Source organism: Nicotiana attenuata, chromosome 7, assembly GCF_001879085.1.
Source record: "Nicotiana attenuata strain UT chromosome 7, NIATTr2, whole genome shotgun sequence".
NCBI lineage: Eukaryota > Viridiplantae > Streptophyta > Magnoliopsida > Solanales > Solanaceae > Nicotiana > Nicotiana attenuata.
Window position 1 is genome coordinate 102,508,442 of NC_031995.1, and position 22,019 is coordinate 102,530,460.

General features: G+C 44.4%; 1 long non-coding RNA gene across 1 annotated transcript; it reads left to right on the forward strand.

Annotated features, from left to right (window-relative positions):
- On the forward strand, positions 20,106-22,019 carry LOC109229613. Its single transcript, XR_002068581.1, has 3 exons — positions 20,106-20,374; positions 20,670-20,733; positions 21,515-22,019. It is a non-coding gene; the product is annotated as an uncharacterized LOC109229613 (long non-coding RNA).

Genomic DNA, 22,019 nt, shown 5'->3' on the forward strand with positions numbered 1-22,019 from the left:
CCGGCAAGGGAATCGACAATATAAGTAAATATGTCCCGGCAAGGGAGTCAGCTATAACCAAACTTGTTCCAACATTTAACTTCACAAAAGAAACCCCAACTAGCACCATTACTCAACCATAAGCAACTTCCACGGGAATAATCATAATTCTTGCCCAACACAGGAAATCAACAACTTAGGCATTCGTAGTAATTATTAAGGACACAACGATTTCAATTTAAGACTCACGGGCATGCTTGACACCGAAGTATAGATACTCGTCACCATGCCTATACGTCGTACTCAACAAATAACACATAGCAAATAGGACACAACTCCTAATCCCTCAAGCTAAGGTTAGACCAAACACTTACCTCGATGCCTCGAACACAATTCAAGCCTCAACTATCGCTTTACCTCTTGATTCCACCACCAATTCGCCCGTATCAAGCCACAAGTTACTTAATTATATCAATAAATGCTAAATGAATCAATTCTAATGCATGGAAATAAGTTTTCTAAAGTTTTTTCCCAAAAAGTCAAAAATCGACCCCGGGCCCACATGGTCAAAACCCGAGGTTCGAACCAAAACCCGATTACCCATTCACCCACGAACTCAAATATACAATTTGTTTTGAAATCGGACCTCAAATCGAGGTCCAAATCCCCAAAATTTGAAAAACCTAGGTTCTATCCAAAACACCCAATTTCCCCCATGAAAATAATTGATTTTGAGTTGAAATCATGTGAAAAGATGTTAAAGATTAAAGAAAACAAGTTAGAAATGACTTACAATCGATTTGGAAGAGAAGTTGTCTTTGAAAAATCGCCCAAGAGTGTTTTGGTTTTGAAAGAGTGTTGAAAATGGTTGAAATGCGTCTAAGTTATGAATTTACAGGTTGCAGGTATCGCAATTGTGATCAGGTTCTCGCATTTGCGAAGGGACTTTCGCATTTGCGAAGTCGCTTTTGCGATAAATTTGTCGCATTTGCGACGACTGCCTACAACTGGAGGCATAGCATTTGCGATGAGTACCTCGCATTTGCGAAGTAATGCCGGCCTGGGCTCTTTCGCATTTGCGACATAACTTTTGCATTTGCGAACTCGCATTTGTTAGCCAGGCTTCGCAAATGCGAACCCTGCAGGCCTGCAATATACCAGTTAAAATCTGCAACATCCTAAGTCTAAATTTCACTCCGTGGCCTATCCCAAACTCACCCAAGCCCTCGGGGCTCCAAACCAAACATGCACACCAACCTAAAAATATCATACGGACTTGCTCGTGCATTCAAATCAACATAATAACATCAACAACTATGAATTTAGCATCAAAATCATGAAATCACTTAAGAACATCAAAATTTTAAATTTTCTCAAATAAGGTCCGATTCACGTCATTTCAAGTCCATTTCTTACCAAATTTCACAGACTCAACTTAAATCACATAGAAGACCTGTACCGGGCTCCGGAACTAAAATACGGGCCCGATACCATCAAATTTCAAACACATTTCATTTCCAAAAACTCATATATTTTCCAGAAAATAATTTTCTTTAAAAATTCATTTCTCGGGCTTGGGACCTCGGAATTCGATGCCGGGCATACGCCCAAGTCCCATATTTTCCTACGGACCTCCCGGGATCGTCGGAACACGGACTCGGGTCTGTTTGCTCAAAATGTTGACTTAAGTCAACCATAATCAAATTTTAACTCTAGGAATTTCTATTTCTCATATTTTCACATAGAAGGCTTTCCGGATATAGGTCCGGACCATGCACGCAAATCGAGGTGAAACAAAAAGGAGGTTTTAAGTCCTCGGAACACTGAATTTATTTCTAAAACAAGTGATGAACTTTTAAGTCATCACATCCTCCACCTCTAAAACAACCGTTCTTCCTCGAACGGACATAAAAAGGAAGTACCTGAGTCGGAGAAAAGATGGGGATAACGGCTCCGCATATCGGACTCGGACTCCCAGGTCGATGCCTCAGGAGGCTGACCTCTCCACTGAACACGAACAGAAGGGAAACTCTTCGATCTCAACTGACGAACCTGCCGGTCTAGAATAGCTACCGGCTCCTCCTCGTAGAACAGATCCTTGTCCAACTGGACAGTGCTGTAATCTAACACGTGGGAAGGATCGCCGTGATACTTCCGAAGCATGGACACATGAAACACTGGATGCACGGCTGATAAACTCGGCGGCAACGCAAGCCTGTAAGCCACCTCTCCCACTCGATCAAGAATCTCAAATGGGCCAATGAACCTAGGGATAAGCTTGCCCCTCTTCCCAAATCTCATCATGCCCTTCATATGCGACACCCGAAGCAATACCCGCTCACCGACCATGAATGCCAAATCACGAACCTTACGGCCGGCATAACTCTTTTGCCTGGATTGAGCTGAACGAAGCCTATCCTGAATGATCCTGACCTTGTCCAAGGCATCCTGCACTAGATCCGTACCCAACAACCGAGCCTCTCCCGGCTCAAACCATCCAACCGGCGACCGGAACCGCCTACCATACAAAGCCTCATAAGGAGCTATCTGGTTACTCGACTGGTAGCTGTTGTTGTAGGCAGACTCTGCTAAAGGCAAAAACTGATCCCACGAGCCTCCCAAGTCAATGACACAAGCTCGGAGCATATCCTCCAAAATCTGAATGGTCCGCTCGGACTGCTCGTCCGTCTAAGGATGAAGCGCTATGCTCAACTCCACCCGTGTGCCCAACTCTCGCTGAACTGCTCTCCAGAAATGTAAGGTAAACTGCGTACCTCGATCTGAAATGATAGACACGGGCACACCATGAAGACGAACAATCTCCCGGATATAGATCTCAGCTAACCTCTCGGAAGAATATGAGACTGCCACAGGAATGAAATGTGCTGACTTGGTTAGCCTATCAACAATAACCCACACTGCATCGAACTTCCTCTGAGTCCGTGGGAGTCCAACAACGAAGCCCATAGTGATACGCTCCCACTTCCACTCAGGAATCTCAATCTTCTGGAACAAACCACCAGGCCTCTGATGCTCGTACTTAACCTGCTAACAATTCAAACACCGAGCCACATATGCGAAAATGTCCTTCTTCATTCTCCTCCACCAATAATGCTGCCGCAAATCCTGATACATCTTCGCGGCGCCCGGATGAATAGAGTACCGCGAACTATGGGCCTCCTCTAAAATTAACTCTCGGAGTCCATCCACATTAGGCACACAAACTCGACCCTGCAACCTCAAAACTCCATCATCTCCTAAGGTAACCTGCTTGGCACCTCCGTGCTGCACCGTGTCTCTAAGGACACACAAATGAGGATCATCATACTGTCGATCTCGGATATGCTTCAATAATGAAGAACGAGCGACTGTGCAAGCTAACACACAGCTGGGCTCAGAAACATCTAACCTCACGAACTGATTGGCCTAAGCCTGAATATCCAAAGCAAGCGGTCTCTCACCGACCGAAATATAAGCAAGACTGCCCATACTGGCTGACTTCGTACTCAAAGCATGGCCACCACATTGGCCTTTCCCGGATGATATAAGATGGTGATACCATAATCTTTTAACAGCTCCAACTACCTCATCTGCCTCAAATTTAGCTCCTTCTGCTTGAACAAGTATTGCAAACTCTTGTGATCCGTGAACACCTCACATGCCACGCCATACAGATAATGCCTCCAAATCTTCAGCGCATGAACAATGGTTGCTAACTCCAAATCATGGACTGGATAGTTCTTCTCATGAATCTTCAACTGACGCGAAGCATAAGCAATGACCTTGCCATCCTGCATCAACACAGCACCAAGCCCAACACGAGATGCATCACAATAAACTGTATATGGCCCTGAACCTGTGGGCAAAACCAACACTGGTGCCGTAGTCAAAGCTGTCTTGAGCTTCTGGAAGCTCGCCTCGCACTCGTCCGACCACCTAACTGGGCACCCTTCTGGGTCAACCTGGTCATCGGGGCTGCAATAGATGAAAACCCTTCCACAAACCGACGATAATAGCCTGCCAAACCCAAGAAACTCCGGATTTCTGTAGATGATGTGGGTCGAGGCCAGTTCTTGACTGCCTCTATCTTCTTTGGATCTACCTGAATACGCTTTGTTGAAACCACATGACCCAAGAAAGCAACTGATCTCAATCAGAACTCACACTTCGAAAACATAGCATACCGCTGACTATCTCTTAGAGTTTGAAGAACCACTCTCAGATGCTGCTCATGCTCCTCCCGGCTGCGGGAATAAATCAAAATATCATCAATGAAAACTATCACGAACGAATCCAAGTAGGGCCTGAACACTCGGTTCATCAAATCCATGAAAGCTGCTGGGGCATTTGTCAATCCGAATGACATCACCAAGAACTCATAATGCCCGTACCGAGTGCGGAAAGCTGTCTTAGGGACATCGGAGGTCCTAATCCTCAACTGATGGTAGCCCGATCTCAAGTCGATCTTAGAAAACACTTGGGCACCCTGAAGCTGGTCAAAAAAATCATCAATCCTCGACAAAGGATACTTATTCTTGATTGTGACCTTATTTAATTGCCGCTAATCTATACACATACTCATCGACCCGTCCTTCTTCTTGACAAACAACACCGGCGCACCCCAAGGCGAGACACTGGGCCTAATGAAGCCCTTATCAAGCAAGTCTTGCAACTGCTCCTTCAACTCTTTCAACTCAGGCGGGGCCATATGATACGGCGGAATAGAAATGGGCTGAGTGCCCGGAGCTAAATCAATGCAGAAGTCAATATCCCTGTCGGGTGGCATACCCGGCAGGTCTGAAGGAAATACCTCAGGAAACTCGCGAACAACAGGCACAGAATCAATAGAAGGAACCTCAGCACTAGAATCACGAACATAGGCCAAATAGGCCAAACACCCCTTCTCGACCGTACGCCAAGCCTTCATATATGAGATAACACTACGGGTAGAATGACCAGGAGTCCTCTCCACTCTAAACGAGGTAGACTCGGCAAGGCTAAGGTCACATTCTTGGCATGACAGTCCAAGATAGCGTGGTAAGGTGATAACTAGTCCATCCCCAATATGACATCAAAATCAACCATGTCTAGAAGTAACAAATCTACACGAGTTCCCCCAATCATAACTATACACGAACGATGGACTCGATCTACCACAATAGAATCACCCACCGGTGTAGACACATATACAAGAGCACTCAAAGAATCGCTAGGCATGACTAGATACGGTGCAAAATAAGATGACATATAGGAGTATGTAGATCCTGGATCAAATAGAACTGAAGCATCTCTGCTACAAACCAGAACAATACATGTGATAACTGCATCGGAAGCCTCAGCCTCAGGCCTGGCTGGTAGAGCATAACATCGGGGCTGGGCCCTACCACCCTGAACTACATCTCTGGGACGGCCTGCTGCTGGCTGGCCTCCACCTCTAGCGGCGTGACCTCCACCTCTAATACCTCTACCTCCACCTCTAGCACCTCTACCTCCACCTCTAGCTGGCTGAGCGGGCTGTGGAACACCTGGCGCCTGAACCATAGCACGGGATCCCTGCTGCTGCGACTGAGTACCCACCAACCTCGGACAAGCCCTCCGGATATGACCATACTCGCCGCACTCAAAGCATCCACGTGAGAGCTGCGGCTGAGGAAACCGAGACTGACCCTGGCGACCTGAATGACCACCCCGAAAACTCTGGAGAGGCGGTGCACTGATAGGAGATGGTGGTGCACTGTAGGACTGCTGATCAGAATACTGCATGTGAGAACCACGACCACCTGAAGCACCGTGAGAAACCTAAAGTGCTAACTAAAAGGGCCTAGGAGGATGGCCTCTACCATACGAATCCCTGCCTCCAGACGAGGCACCACTAAATCTGCCTGAATGACGAGGCCTCTTGTCAGACCCCTGACCACCCCCCTGCGATAGAACCATCTCAACTCTCCTGGCCACATTGGCCGCCTCCTGAAAAGAAATCTCACTCCCTGTCTCCTTGGCCATCTGAAGTCGAATAGGCTGAATAAGTCCCTCAATGAACCTCCTCACCCCCTCTCACTCTCGGTGGGAAGTATGATAAGAGCGTGATGGGCCAAGTCGATGAATCTGGTCTCGTACTGAGTAACAGTCATAGAACCCTGCTGGAGACGCTTAAACTGCCTCCGATAAACCTCTTTCTAAGTGATGGGGAGAAACTTCTCCAAAAATAGCTGAGTAAACTGCTCCCAAGTCAAAGCTGGTGATCCGGCTGGTCTAGCCAAACAATAATCTCTCCACCAAGTCTTGGCGGATCCAGACAAGCGGAAAGTAGCAAAGTCGACCCCATTGGTCTCCACTATCCCCATGTTCCTGAGAACCTCATGACAGCTATCTAGATAATCCCGGGGATCCTCATAAGATGCACCGCTTAAAGTAGTAATGAAGAGCTTGGTGAACCTGTCCAATCTCCACAAGGCATCGGCAGACATAGCTGCTCCATCACCGGTCTGAGCTACCACACCTGGCTGAACTGCTCCAACTGGCTGAGCTGCTGGAGTCTGAAACTGGGGAACCATCTGCTCCGGAGTGCGAGTAGCAGGAGTCTGGGCTCCTCCTCCAGCCTGAGAGACGGTTGGTGCTACAGGAAGCAAGCCTGCCCGGGTGATACTCTCCATAAGGCCCACTAGACGGACCAGAGCATCCTGGAGTACTGGGGTAGCAATAAACCCCTCTGGGACCTGAGCTGGGCCCACCGGAACTCTCTGGGCCGGAACCTCATCATCAAAGTTAACCTGAGCCGCTGGTGCTGCTGCTCTGGGCTGAGCTCTGCCCCTACCTCGGCCTCTAGCACGGCCTCGGCCTCGGCCTCGCCCACTGCCCCTCGTGGGAGCTGTGCTGGGGGCTCGGGCTGTTGATCGGTGGATGAGGAAGCGTGTGTTCTCGCCATCTGCGAAAGAACATAGTAAAAATTCAATTAGCATTGAGAAACTAAACCGCACGACAGGAAAGAATAGATGTGAAGTTTTTCCTAACTCTATAGCCTCTGGGGATAAATATAGACGTCTCCGTACCGATCCCTCAGACTCTACTAAGCTTGTTTGTGAATTGTGAGACCCATGTAACCTAGAGCTCTGATGCCAACTTGTCATGACCCGGATTTCCCACCCTCGGGAGTTGTGATGGCGCCTACTCATGAAAGCTAGGCAAGCCAACCAATTGAACTATTTACCTTGTTTCCATTTTTAATCCGATAACAATTAAGAACCAAAAATAAATAACAACAGAATTTAATTAGGCGGAAGACTAAATTGCAAAGTTTTCATAATACTGCTATTGCCAATCCATAACATATCTACCCAAGACTGGTGTCACAACTTCACAGACTGTCTAGGAGTACTACAAATAAGGGTCTAAAAGAAATAATACAACACTGTCTCTGTAAATACATGAAAGAAACAGGAATAAAGATAGAAGGACCAAGGCCTGCGGACGCCTGCAGGAATAGATCGGGTCGCCTGATGATCAAGAAGCAGCAATCTCACTGCGGTCCGTAAGCTAAAGCACCGGGATCTGCACAAAACAGTGCAGAGTGTAGTATCAGCACAACCGACCCCATGTGCTGGTAAGTGCCTAGCCTAACCTCGGCGAAGTAGTGACGAGTCTAGGACCAGACTACCAAATAAACCTGTGCAGTTAAATCATATATATAACAAGTAACAATAAAGGAAAAACTAGCAGTTAAAGATGGGAAGGGGACATGCTGTGGGGGTATCATTTATCAACAGTAACTCAGGAGAAAAGCATAAAGAACAATTTAAAATTCGCAGCAGAAGGATAAGGAAACAGTAACAATTCAATATCCACTTTTATCCTTTATTGTTGCGGCGCGCAACCCGATCCAAATCATAAAACACTGTTGCGGCGTGCAACCCGATCCACCTCACATTTCACTGTTGCGGCGTGCAACCCGATCCATATAATATCGTTGCGGCGTGCAACCCGATCCATATAATATTGTTGCGGCGTGCAACCCGATCCATATAATATTGTTGCGGCGTGCAACCCGATCCCAATATACAATTCAACACCAATCACAAATAAAAAAGTCCCGGCAAGGGAACAATAAGGGAACAACTCTATCCCGGCAAGGGAATCGACAATATAAGTAAATACGTCCTGGCAAGGGAGTCATCTATAACCAAACTTGTTCCAACATTTAACTTCACAAAAGAAACCCCAACTAGCACCATTACTCAACCATAAGCAACTTCCACGGGAATAATCATAGTTCTTGCCCAACACAGGAAATCAACAACTTAGGCATTCGTAGTAATTATTAAGGACACAACGATTTCAATATAAGACTCACGGGCATGCTTGACACCGACGTATAGATACTCATCACCATGCCTATACGTCGTACTCAACAAATAACACATAGCAAATAGGACACAACTCCTAATCCCTCAAGCTAAGGTTAGACCAAACACTTACCACGATGCCTCGAACACAATTCAAGCCTCAACTATCGCTTTACCTCTTGATTCCACCACCAATTCGCCCGTATCAAGCCACAAGTTACTTAATTATATCAATAAATGCTAAATGAATCAATTCTAATGCATGGAAATAAGTTTTCTAAAGTTTTTTCCCAAAAAGTCAAAAATCGACCCCGGGCCCACATGGTCAAAACCCGAGGTTCGAACCAAAACCCGGTTACCCATACACCACGAACTCAAGTATACAATTTGTTTTGAAATCGGACCTCAAATCGAGGTCCAAATCCCCAAAATTTGAAAAACCTAGGTTCTACCCAAAACACCCAATTTCCCCCATGAAAATCATTGATTTTGAGTTGAAATCATGTGAAAAGATGTTAAAGATTAAAGAAAACAAGTAAGAAATGACTTACAACCGATTTGGAAGAGAAGTTGTCTTTGAAAAATCGCCCGAGAGTGTTTTGGTTTTGAAAGAGTGTTAAAAATGGTTGAAATGCATCTAAGTTATGAATTTACAGGTTGCAGGTATCGCAATTGCGACCAGGGTTCGCAATTGAGAACCCAGAAGCCTGCTATTCTCGCATTTGCGAAGGGACTTTCGCACTTATGAAGTCGCTTTTGCGATAAATTTGTCGCTTTTGCGACGACTGCCTACAACTGGAGGCATCGCATTTGCGATGAGTACCTCGCATTTGCGAGGTAATGCTGGATTGGGCTCTTTCGCATTTGCGACATAACTTTCGCATTTGCGAGCCAGGATTCGCAAATACGAAGCATGCAGGCCTGCAATATACCAGTTAACATCTGCAATATCGTATGTCCAAATTTCACTTCGTGCCTATCCAAAACTCTCCCGAGCCCTCGGGGCTCCAAACCAAACATGCACACCAACCTAAAAACATCATACGGACTTGCTCGTGCATTCAAATCACTATAATAACATCAACAACTATGAATTTAGCATCAAAATCATGAAATCACTTAAGAACATCAAAATTTTCAATTTTCTCAAATAAGGTCCGATTCACGTCATTTCAAGTCCGTTTCTTACCAAATTTCACAGACTCAACTTAAATCACATATAAGACCTGTACCGGGATCCAGAACCAAAATTCAGGCCCGATACCATCAAATTTCAAACACATTTCATTTCCAAAAACTCATATATTTTCCAGAAAATAATTTTCTTTTAAAAATTCATTTCTCGGGCTTGGGACCTCGGAATTCGATGCCGGGCATACGCTTAAGTCCCATATTTTCCTACGGACCTCCCGGGATCGTCGGAACACGGATCCGGGTCCGTTTGCTCAAAATGTTGACTGAAGTCAACCATAATCAAATTTTAACTTTAGAAATTTCTAATTCTCATATTTTCACATAGAAGGCTTTCCGGATATAGGTCCGGACCATGCACGCAAATTGAGGTGAGACAAAAAGGAGGTTTTATGGCCTCAGAACACTGAATTTATTTCTAAAACAAGTGATGACCTTTTGGGTCATCACATCCTCCACCTCTAAAACAACCGTTCGTCCTCGAACGGACATAAGAAGTAAGTACCTGAGTCGGGGGAAAGATGGGGATAACGGCTCCGCATATCGGACTCGGACTCCCAGGTCGGTGCCTCAGCAGGCTGACCTCTCAACTGAACACGAACTAAAGGGAAACTCTTCGATCTCAACTGACGAACCTGCCGGACTAGAATAGCTACCGGCTCCTCCTCGTAGGACAGATCCTTGTCCAACTGGACTGTGTTGTAATCTAACACGTGGGAAGGATCGCCGTGATACTTTCGAAGCACGGACACATGAAACACTGGATGCACGACTGATAAACTTGGCGGCAACACAAGTATGTAAGCCACCTCTCCTAATCGATCAAGAATCTCAAATGGGCCAATGAACCTAGGGCTAAGCTTGCCCCTCTTCCCAAATCTCATCACGCCCTTCATAGGCGAAACCCGATGCAATACCCGCTCACCGACCATGAATGCCAAATCACGAACCTTACGGTCGGTATAACTCTTTTGCCTAGACTAAGCTGAATGAAGCCTATCATGAATGATCCTGACCTTGTCCAAGGCATCCTGCACTAGATCCGTACCCAACAACCGAGCCTCTTCCGGCTCAACCATCCAACCGGCGACCGGCACCGCCTACCATACAAAGCTTCATAAGGAGCCATCTGGATACTCGACTGGTAGCTGTTGTTGTAGGCAGACTCTGCTAAAGGCAAAAACTGATCCCACGAGCCTCCAAAGTCAATGACATAAGCTCGGAGCATATCCTCCAAAATCTGAATGGTCCGCTCGGACTGCCCGTCCGTTTGAGGATGAAACGTTGTGCTCAACTCCACCCGTGTGCCCAACTCTCGCTGAACTGCTCTCCAAAAATGTGAGGTAAACTGCGTACCTCGATCCAAAATGATAGACACAGGCACACCATGAAGACGAACAATCACCCAGATATAGATCTCAGCTAACCTCTCGGAAGAATAGGAGACTGCCACAGGAATGAAATGTGTTGACTTGGTTAGCCTATCAACAATAACCCACACTGCATCGAACTTCCTCTGAGTCCGTGGGAGTCTAACAACGAAGTCCATAGTGATACGCTCCCACTTCCACTCAGGAATCTCAATCTTCTGGAACAAACCACCAGGCCTCTGATGCTCGTACTTAACCTGCTAACAATTCAAACACCGAGACACACATGCGACAATGTCCTTATTCATTCTCCTCCACCAATAATGCTGCCGCAAATCCTGATACATCTTCGCGGCGCCCAGATGAATAGAGTACCGGAACTATGGGCCTCCTCTAAAATCAACTCTCGGAGTCCATCCACATTAGGCACACAAACTCGACCCTGCAACCTCAAAACTCCATCATCTCCTAAGGTAACCTGCTTGGCACCTCCGTGCTGCACCGTGTCTCTAAGGACACACAAATGAGGATCATCATACTGTCGATCTCGGATACGCTCCAATAATGAAGAACGAGCGACTGTGCAAGCTAACACACAGCTGGGCTCAGAAACATCCAACCTCACGAACTGATTGGCCTAAGCCTAAACATCCAAAGCAAGCGGTCTCTCACCAACCGGAATATAAGCAAGACTGCCCATACTGGCTGACTTCCTACTCAAAGCATCGGCCACCACATTGGCCTTTCCCGGATGAAATAAGATGGTGATATCATAATCTTTTAACAGCTCCAACCACCTCATCTGCCTCAAATTTAGCTCCTTCTGCTTGAACAAGTATTGCAAACTCTTGTGATCCATGAACACCTCACATGCCACGCCATACAGATAATGCCTCCAAATCTTCAGCGCGTGAACAATGGCTGCTAACTCCAAATCATGGACTAGATAGTTCTTCTCCTGAATCTTCAACTGACGCGAAGCATAAGCAATGACCTTGCCATCCTGCATCAACACCGCACCAAGCCCAACACAAGATGCATCACAATAAACTGTATATGGCCCTGAACCTGTGGGCAAAACCAACACTAGCGCTGCAGTCAAAGCTGTCTTGAGCTTTTGGAAGCTCACCTCGCACTCGTCCGACCACCTAAACTGGGCACCCTTCTGGGTCAACCTGGTCATCGGGGCTGCAATAGATGAAAACCCCTCCACAAATCGACGATAATAGCCTGCCAAACCCAAGAAACTCCGAATTTTTGTAGCTGATGTGGGTCGAGGCCAGTTCTTGACTGCCTCTATCTTCTTTGGATCTACCTCAATACCCTCTGCTGAAACCACATGACCTAAGAAAGCAACTGAACTCAACCAGAACTCACACTTCGAAAACTTAGCATACAGCTAACTATCTCTCAGAGTCTGAAAAACCACTCTCAGATGCTGCTCATGCTCCTCCCGGCTGCGGGAATAAATTAAAACATCATCAATGAAAACTATCACGTACGAATCCAAGTAGGGCCTGAACACTCAGTTCATCAAATCCATGAAAGCTGCTGGAGCATTTGTCAATCCGAATGACATCACCAAGAACTCATAATCTATACACATTCTCATCGACCCGTCCTTCTTCTTGACAAACAACACCGGCGCACCCCAAGGCGAGACACTGGGCCTAATGAAGCCCTTATCAAGCAAGTCTTGCAACTGCTCCTTCAACTCTTTCAACTCAGGCGGGGCCATATGATACGGCGGAATAGAAATGGGCTGAGTGCCCGGAGCCAAATCAATGCAGAAGTCAATATCCCTGTCGGGTGGCATACCCGGCAGGTCTGAAGGAAATACCTTAGGAAACTCACGAACAACAGGCACAGAATCAATAGAAGGAACCTCAGCACTAGAATCACGAACATAGGCCAAATAGGCCAAACACCCCTTCTCGACCATACGCCGAGCCTTCATATATGAGATAACACTATGGGTAGAATGACCAGGAGTACCTCTCCACTCTAAACGAGGTAGACCCGGCAAGGCTAAGGTCACAGTCTTGGCATGACAGTCCAAGATAGCGTGGTAAGGTGATAACCAGTCCATCCCCAATATGACATCAAAATCAACCATGTCCAGAAGTAACAAATCTACACGAGTCTCAAGACCCCCAATCACAACTATACACGAACGATGGACTCGATCTACCACAATAGAATCACCCACCAGTGTAGACACATATACAGGAGCACTCAAAGAATCACTAGGCATGACCAGATACAGTGCAAAATAAGATGACACATAGGAGTATGTAGATCCTGGATCTAATAAAAGTGAAGCATCTCTGCTACAAACCAGAACAGTACCTGTGATAACTGCATCGGAAGCCTCAGCCTCAGGCCTGGCTGGTAGAGCATAACATCGGGGCTGGGCCCTACCACCCTGAACTACATCTCTGGGACGGCCTGCTGCTGGCTGGCCTCCACCTCTAGCGGCCTGACCTCCACTTCTAATACATCTACCTCCACCTCTAGCACCTCTACCTCCACCTTTAGCTAGCTGAGCGGGCTGTGAACACCTGGAGCCTGAAACATAGCACGGGAACCCTGCTGCTAGGACTGAGTACCCACCAACCTCGGACAAGCCCTCCGGATATGGCCATACTCGCCGCACTCAAAGCATCCACCTGAGAGCTGCGGCTGAGGAAACCGAGACTGACCCTGGCGACCTGAATGACCACCCCGAAAACTCTGGAGAGGCGGTGCACTGATAGGAGCTGATGGTGCACTGTAGGACTGCTGATCAGAATACTGCATATGAGAACCACGACCACCTGAAGCACCGTGAGAAACCTGAAGTGCTGACTGAAAAGGCCTAGGAGGATGGCCTCTACCATAAGAATCCCTGCCTCCAGATGAGGCACCACTGAATTTTCCTGAATGACGAGGCCTCTTGTCAGACCCCTGACCACCCCCATGCGATAGAACCATCTCAACTCTCTTGGCCACATTAGCCGCCTCCTGAAAAGAAATCTCACTCCCTGTCTCCTTGTCCATCTGAAGTCGAATAGGCTGAATAAGTCCCTCAATGAACCTCCTCACCCTCTCTCTCTCTTGGTGGGAAGTATGACAATAGCATGACGGGCCAAGTCGATGAATCTGGTATCGTACTGAGTAACAGTCATAGAACCCTGCTGGAGATGCTTAAACTGCCTCCGATAGACCTCTCTCTGAGTGATGGGGAGAAACTTCTCCAGAAATAGCTGAGTAAACTGCTCCCAAGTCAAAGTTGTTGATCCTGCTGGTCTAGCCAAACAATAATCTCTCCACCAAGTCTTGGCGGATCCAGACAAGCGAAAAGTAGCAAAGTCGACCCCATTGGTCTCCACTATCCCCATGTTCCTGAGAACCTCATGACAGCTGTCTAGATAATCCTGGGGATCCTCATAAGATACACCGTTTAAAGTAGTAGTGAAGAGCTTGGTGAACCTGTCCAATCTCCACAAGGCATCGGCAGACATAGCTGCTCCATCACCGGTCTGAGCTACCACACCCGGATGAACTGCTCCAACTGGCTGAGCTGCTGGAGTCTGAAACTGGGGAGCCATCTGCTCCAGAGTGCGAGTAGCAGGAGTCTGGGCTCCTCCTCCAGCCTGAGAGACGGCTGGTGCTACAGGAAGCAAGCCTGCCCGGGTGACACTCTCCATAAGGACCACTAGACGGACCAGAGCATCCTGGAGTACTGGGGTAGCAATAAACCCCTCTGGGACCTGAGCTGGGCCCACTGGAATTGTCTGGGCCGGAACCTCATCATCAAAGTCAACCTGAGCCGCTGGTGCTGTTGCTCTGGGCTGAGCTCTGCCCCTACCTCGGCCTCTAGCACGGCCTCGGCGTCGCCCACTACCCCTCGTGGGAGCTGCTGTTGGGGGCTCGGGCTGCTGATTGGTTGATGAGGAAGCGCGTGTTTTCGCCATCTGTGAAAGAACAGAGTAGAAATTCAATTAGCATTGAGAAACTAAACCGCACGATAGGAAGGAATAGATCTGAAGTTGTTCCTTAATCTGTAGCCTCTGGGGGATAAATACAGACGTCTCCGTACCGATCCCTCAGACTCTACTTAGCTTGTCTGTGAATTGTGAGACCCATGTAACCTAGAGCTCTGATACCAACTTGTCACGACCCGGATTTCCCACCCTCGGGAGTCGTGAAGGCGCCTACTCGTGAAAGCTAGGCAAGCCAACCAATTGAACTATTTACCTTGTTTCCATTTTTAATCCGATAACAATTAAGAACCAAAAATTAAATAACAACAGAATTTAATTAGGCGGAAGACTAAATTGCAAAGTTTTAATAATACTGCTAATGCCAATCCATAACATATCTACCCAAGACTGGTGTGACAACTTCAAGAACTGTCTAGGAGTACTACAAATAAGGATCTGAAAGAAATAATACAACGTTGTCTCTATAAATACATGAAAGAAACAGGAATAAAGATAGAAGGAGACGCAAAGGCCTGCGGACGCCTGCAGGACTACCTCGAGTCGCCTGATGATCAAGAAGCAGCAATCTCACTACGGTCCGTAAGCTAAAGCACCGGGATCTGCACAAAAGAGTGCAGAGTGTAGTATCAGCACAACCGACCCCATGTGCTGGTAAGTGCCTAGCCTAACCTCGGCAATGTAGTGTCGAGGCTAGGACCAAACTACCAAATAAATATGTGCAGTTAAATCATATATATAGCAAGTAACAATAAAGGAAAAACTAGCAGTTTAAGATGGGAAGGGGACATGCTGTGGGGGTATCATTTATCAACAGTAACTCAGGAAAAAAGCATAAAGAACAATTTAAAAATCGCAGCAGAAGGAATAAGGAAACAGTAACAATTCAATATCCACTTTTATCCTTTACTGTTGCGGCGCGCAACCCGATCCAAATCATAAAACACTGTTGCGGTGTACAACCCGATCCACCTCACATTTCACTATTGCGTGTGCAACCCGATCCATATAATATCGTTGTGGCGTGCAACCCGATCCCTATAATATTTTTGCGGCGTGCAACCCGATCCATATAATATTGTTGCGGCGTGCAACCCGATCCATATAATATTGTTGCAGCGTGCAACCCGATCCATATAATATTGTTGCGGCGTGCAACCCGATCCCAATATACAATTCAACACCAATCACAAAATAAAAGTCCCGGCAAGGGAACAATAAGGGAACAACACTATCCCGGCAAGGGAATCGACAATATAAGTAAATTCGTCCCGGCAAGGGAGTCAGCTATAACCAAACTTGTTCCAACATTTAACATCACAAAAGAAACCCCAACTAGCACCATTACTCAACCATAAGCAACTTCCACGGGAATAATCATAATTCTTGCCCAACACAGGAAATCAACAACTTAGGCATTCGTAGTAATTATTAAGGACACAACGATTTCAATTTAAGACTCACGGGCATTCTTGACACCGACGTATAGATACTCGTCACCATGCCTATACGTCGTACTCAACAAATAACACATAGCAAATAGGACATAACTCCTAATCCCTCAAGCTAAGGTTAGACCAAACACTTACCTCGATGCCTCGAACACAATTCAAGCCTCAACTATCGCTTTACCTCTTGATTCCACCACCAGTTCGCCCGTATCTAGCCACAAGTTACTTAATTATATTAATAAATGCAAAATGAATCAATTCTAATGCATGGAAATAAGTTTTCTAAAGTTTTTTCCCAAAAAGTTAAAAATCGACCCCGGGCCCACATGATCAAAACCCGAGGTTTGAACCAAAATCCGATTACCCATTCACCCACAAACTCAAATATACAATTTGTTTTGTAATCGGACCTCAAATCGAGGTCCAAATCCCAAAAATTTGAAAAACCTAAGTTCTACCCAAAACACCCAATTTCCCCATTGAAAATCATTGATTTTGAGTTGAAATCATGTGAAAAGATGTTAAAGATTAAAGAAAACAAGTTAGAAATGACTTACAATCGATTTGGAAGAGAAGTTGTCTTTGAAAAATCCCCCAAGAGTGTTTTGGTTTTGAAAGAGTGTGAAAAATGGTTGAAATGCGTCTAAGTTATGAGTTTACAGGTTTGCAGGTATCGCAATTGGGACCAGGGTTCGCAATTGCGAACCCAGAAGCCTGCTATTCTCGCATTTGCGAAGGGACTTTCGCATTTGCGAAGTCGCTTTTGCGATAAATTTGTCGCATTTGTGACGACTGACTACAACTGGAGGCATCGCATTTGCGATGAGTACCTCGCATTTGCGAGGTAATGCTGGCGTGGGCTCTTTCGCATTTGTGACATAACTTTCGCATTTGCGAGCCAGGCTTCGCAAATGCGAAGCGATGCGAAGCCTACAGGCCTGCAATATACCAGTTAAAATCTGCAACATCCTAAGTCCAAATTTCACTCCGCGGCCTATCCAAAACTCACCCGATCCCTCGGGGCTCCAAACCAAACATGCACACCAACCTAAAAACATGATACAGACTTGCTCGTGCATTCAAATCACCATAATAATATCAACAACTATGAATTCAGCATCAAAATCATGAAATCACTTAAGAACATCAAATTTTCTAATTTTCTCAAATAAGGTCTGATTCACGTCATTTCAAGTTCGTTTCTTACCAAATTTCACAGACTCTATTTAAATCACATATAAGACTTGTAACGGGTTCCGGAACCAAAATACGGGCCCGATACCATCAAATTTCAAACATATTTTATTTCCAAAAACTTTCCAGAAAATAATTTTCTTTAAAAATTTATTTCTCGGGCTTGGGACCTCGGAATTTGATGCCGGGCATACGCCCAAGTCCCATATTTTCCTACGGACCTCCCGGGATCGTTGGAATATGGATCCGGGTCTGTTTGCTCAAAATGTTGACTGAAGTCAACCATAATCAAATTTTAACTCTAGAAATTTCTATTTCTCTTATTTTCACATAGAAGGCTTTCTGGAAATAGGTCCGGACCATGCATGCAAATCGAGGTGAGAGAAAAAGGAGGCTTTAAGGTCTCGGAATACTGAATTTATTTCTAAAACAAGTGATGACCTTTTGGGTCATCACAATAAGTCTGCTCGTGGAGTGTGGAAGGTGATAACCAACAATATCAAGAGAACATGAATTATGTGGGCCAACTATGGGGGACAGAGGCCAGGTGATCAGAATCGGGTTCAGCAAAATCAACAATATAGACCAGCTCCGCAGCAGTACAACAACAACAACAACCTTGGGGCTATGCGACCACAGGGTCAAGTGGTGCCTTACCAAAGGCAACAGGGTTACAACCAGCAAAATCAGCAGTAGGCTTATCAACAACCTCAACAACACCAGACTGTGAGACACGAAGATGGGTTTGCTAAACTTGAGGGAATGATGCAATAAGTGATTGGGTCCACTAGAAAACTAACTGACAGAGTAGACTCACACGAATCAGCGATAAAGAATATTGACATCCAATTAGGCCAGATTTCGATGGCCTTAAATAATCGTCCCCACGGGACTTTACCTGCAGACACACAGATCAATCCAAAAGAGCAGGGCCCGAAGCAGCTTATGGCAGTGAGTCTCCGAAATGGTAGAGACCTAGATCTGGAGCAAGAAATTGCTCGTGAAAGAAGACCTACTGAGACACTGGTGCCAGTACCCATCGAGATAGATGATTCAACAGGGTTAACTGAGGTGATGGTACAACATGCACAAGAGAACACTAACAAAGAAAATGAGGTTGTGAAAAAGACTGAGGTTGCACCGGGATCGATAGTAGAAGCAGTGCCTGAACAAGAAAAAAATCAAATCACAGGGAAGAAGCGACCTTCAGCACCATTCCCACAGAGATCGGCTAAATACCAGAAAGATGAGCAGTACAAGAAATTCTTGGAGATGTTGAAGCAAATGCATGTCACAATAAGCATTTGTGATTTGAAAGGACCACTATAACAACTCGAGATTTCTAAGTGAAGATGGAATAAAATTATAGTAAATTTTATGACAGAACTACCTCAAATGATTACAGGTTATGTTATATTTGGAAAATTGTAAATTTGTTACCTAGTAGGCACATTCCTTGCTAGTCAAAACCTCTTGCAATGAGGTGAAATATGCACATATATACATGAATGGAAAATTATCCAACTCCATGGGGTTCTATTGTCCACCATTCTGATAGAGAATCACAATTTACTGCACGCTTTTGAATATCTTTCCAACAAGTAGTGAGTACACGAGTAGATCTTTGTAATGCCTCTCATCCGCGATTAGATGGGTAATTTGAACGTACTGTACAGATCTTGGAGAATATGTACTCTTTGTTTTTGAGATAGTTGAGATACTTATCTACCTTTTTACCTGCGTTTGTTTATAATAATAGTTTATAGTTAAGCATCTAGATGGATCTATATAAAGCCTTGTACATTAGGCGGTTTCATTTACCTATCGGGTGGTTTTAAGTCAGTGGCACTAAGGTATTGAGACTATACTTACGGATAAAATAAAATAAAAATATTAGGACTAGATTTGGTATAAGAAGCGATTAATAAGTTCATTTGGCTAGGATAGGTTTGCTCACATCACAAAGCATACAAAAGTCTTATTGTACAGGTAATAGAAAAATAGACTTAGAATTTACAGTAAGAGAGCGAGCGATCCTATGAGTCTCCTTTATGAAAAGCGTGATGCAATTTGAAAAAAAAGAAAGATAAATCCAAGGCTTATAAGATTATAAGAGATAATTGAAGGAATGGGAGTCGTAGCTTATCGTTTAACACTTCTTCTATTTTTTTTTCATCTAGTATTCCATGTTTTTATTCTAAGAAAATATATATTGGACTACTCTTATGTGCCTAAAGCACCAATTATACAACTTTGATGAGAAATTAACTTAAAACGATGAGTCGAACGCGAGTGTTGACAGATAAATAGGAAAGTTACGATCAAAAGAAATTATGCTCGTGAAGGTCTTATGGAGAAACTATTTCGTTGAAGAAGCTATTTGGGAAGTGGAAGATGCTATGTGAGTCAGATATCCTCACTTATTTCAGTCTACAGACATACACTTCATTTGAAATTCGGAGACCGAATTTCATAAGGAGGGAAGAATGTAATACTCCATAATTTTAAAAGAGGGCAAATTGGTCACTTAGCTAATAATTTAATGAAAAGGGGATGAAGCAATTTAAGAGGCTAAGCCCCTCTGAATGGTGTGGCGTGAGATTTATAAGGGTTTGGAGAGGATATTTGCCTTCCAACAAATAGAATACATAAAGGAAAACTTGGGATATAATTACAACTCAAATCGGTAAACAAAGTGAGATCGAGGAAACTTAGTAGCAACTTGGAGTCAAAGCCCAACTGCTGGCTTGAAGAAGCGAGGATGCGATGCTTGGAGAGGAGCAAGACGCACCAATTTATTTCCTTCTTGAATAAAAGTACTCTGTTTGGCATCCAAGAATTAACAAGCAATTTCAAAAACTAGCAACGTAAGTATTCTGAAAGAAGTTTGGTTTCATATTGTTTAACTTTTCAATAGTGATATTGGGATTTAGTTTGTTCTTTAATTATAGTGGGTAGTACTAAAGATGATTTTTATGATGAAATTAATTAGTTGTTGAATTGGTGATACATAGGAATTACAAAGAATTATTTTGATAGGGACATGGGTAGCCTAATTAAGGTGATTTCAAATGGAACCAAGAGGAAAGTGGACAGAATAGAACCTGCCTATGTTTGTAGTTCATGAAGTTGACACTTAAATTCGTGTTTGTGATAATATAGATTGATCGTAACAAGTTGTATGGATGGCTCGAGGCGACGCGCTTGGTATTTTTACACGAGTACTGTGAGTAGTAATCTTACCGCAATTTGTATTTTCATAACTTGCATGATTTACACATGATTTTTAATATGAATATGTTACCGATAATTTTGAGTTGCATGTGGGACAAGTCTTTTACTCGATATGATACCGAAATAGTTATTTGAGATGATTACCGTTATTTTAAATATTTTTGCTGTCACTAGATATGTTTTACCGTTACTTGAATTTACTGTGATCTAAATGAAATTACATGATTTGATAAGAACCGAAATGCCCTATATTGTTTTAAAATATTTTTCTATGACTATATACGGATACAGAAACAAGTATAAATGGGAGTAGACTTTGAAGGATCCCGTAGCTAACGGCGGGTTCGTTAGACCTGGTGCACCTTATATTTACCGATTACAGAGTACAGTTATAGCCCTCGCTAGTGGGAAGGTAGAACTAGCATACCGTTACCGACTTCCCTCGAGTAGGGACTACCGTTATATATGACTTCTTGCAAAGAAGTCCACAGTTATACCGGTTACATGATCCGTTCATTGAAACCTCCCAAAAATGTGAACATTGATATTATATAGTGGTTACCGAGCTTATTACTGAATTGTTAATTGTATTATACTACAAGAAAAGCATGATGAGACTGAAAATTATTTATTGTTTCTGAAAGGGCATTTTTATGTTATTTTCTGTTTCAGATACTAGTATATTTTCTTACTTGTCCCCAATAAAAACGGTTGTGGTTAAGTGTTATTACTCACTGAGCTAGCGACTCATTCCCCGCTAATTTTTTTTACAGAGACAGCAGTTGACACGGGCGAGGATTTAGTTAATTAGGGCGCACAGGTTGATAGTTCTTGGTGAGCCTCGCACTTGTTCGCGTGGGCGGAGATTTTATTTATTGTTATAGTCTTTTCTTTGAACTCTTAGAGTCACTCCATAGTCATTAATTTAGTGTCGTGAGTATTATCTTTTTATTATAGTCTTATGTTGAATATCGTTCTTTATTATCAAAGTTGGAGATAAATTAGTATTTCTGGTTGTTAGTGGGATGATTAGTAATGGTGGAGACTTGTTTTGGTTAATTGATAAGTTGTCAATTGTTTGGTTTGATTAGGATGGTTGGTTGTTGATTTTGAGACAGGGAAATTTTTGGATAGTCCAAAAACGGGGGAAACTCTGTCCGATTTTCTGTAAAATACCGATGAGCCTTACTTGGGAGCACTTGCTCCTAAGTGCCGGTCATGATCCTATATTGGGTCGTAACACCAGACTGTGAGACATGAAGATGGGTTTGCTAAACT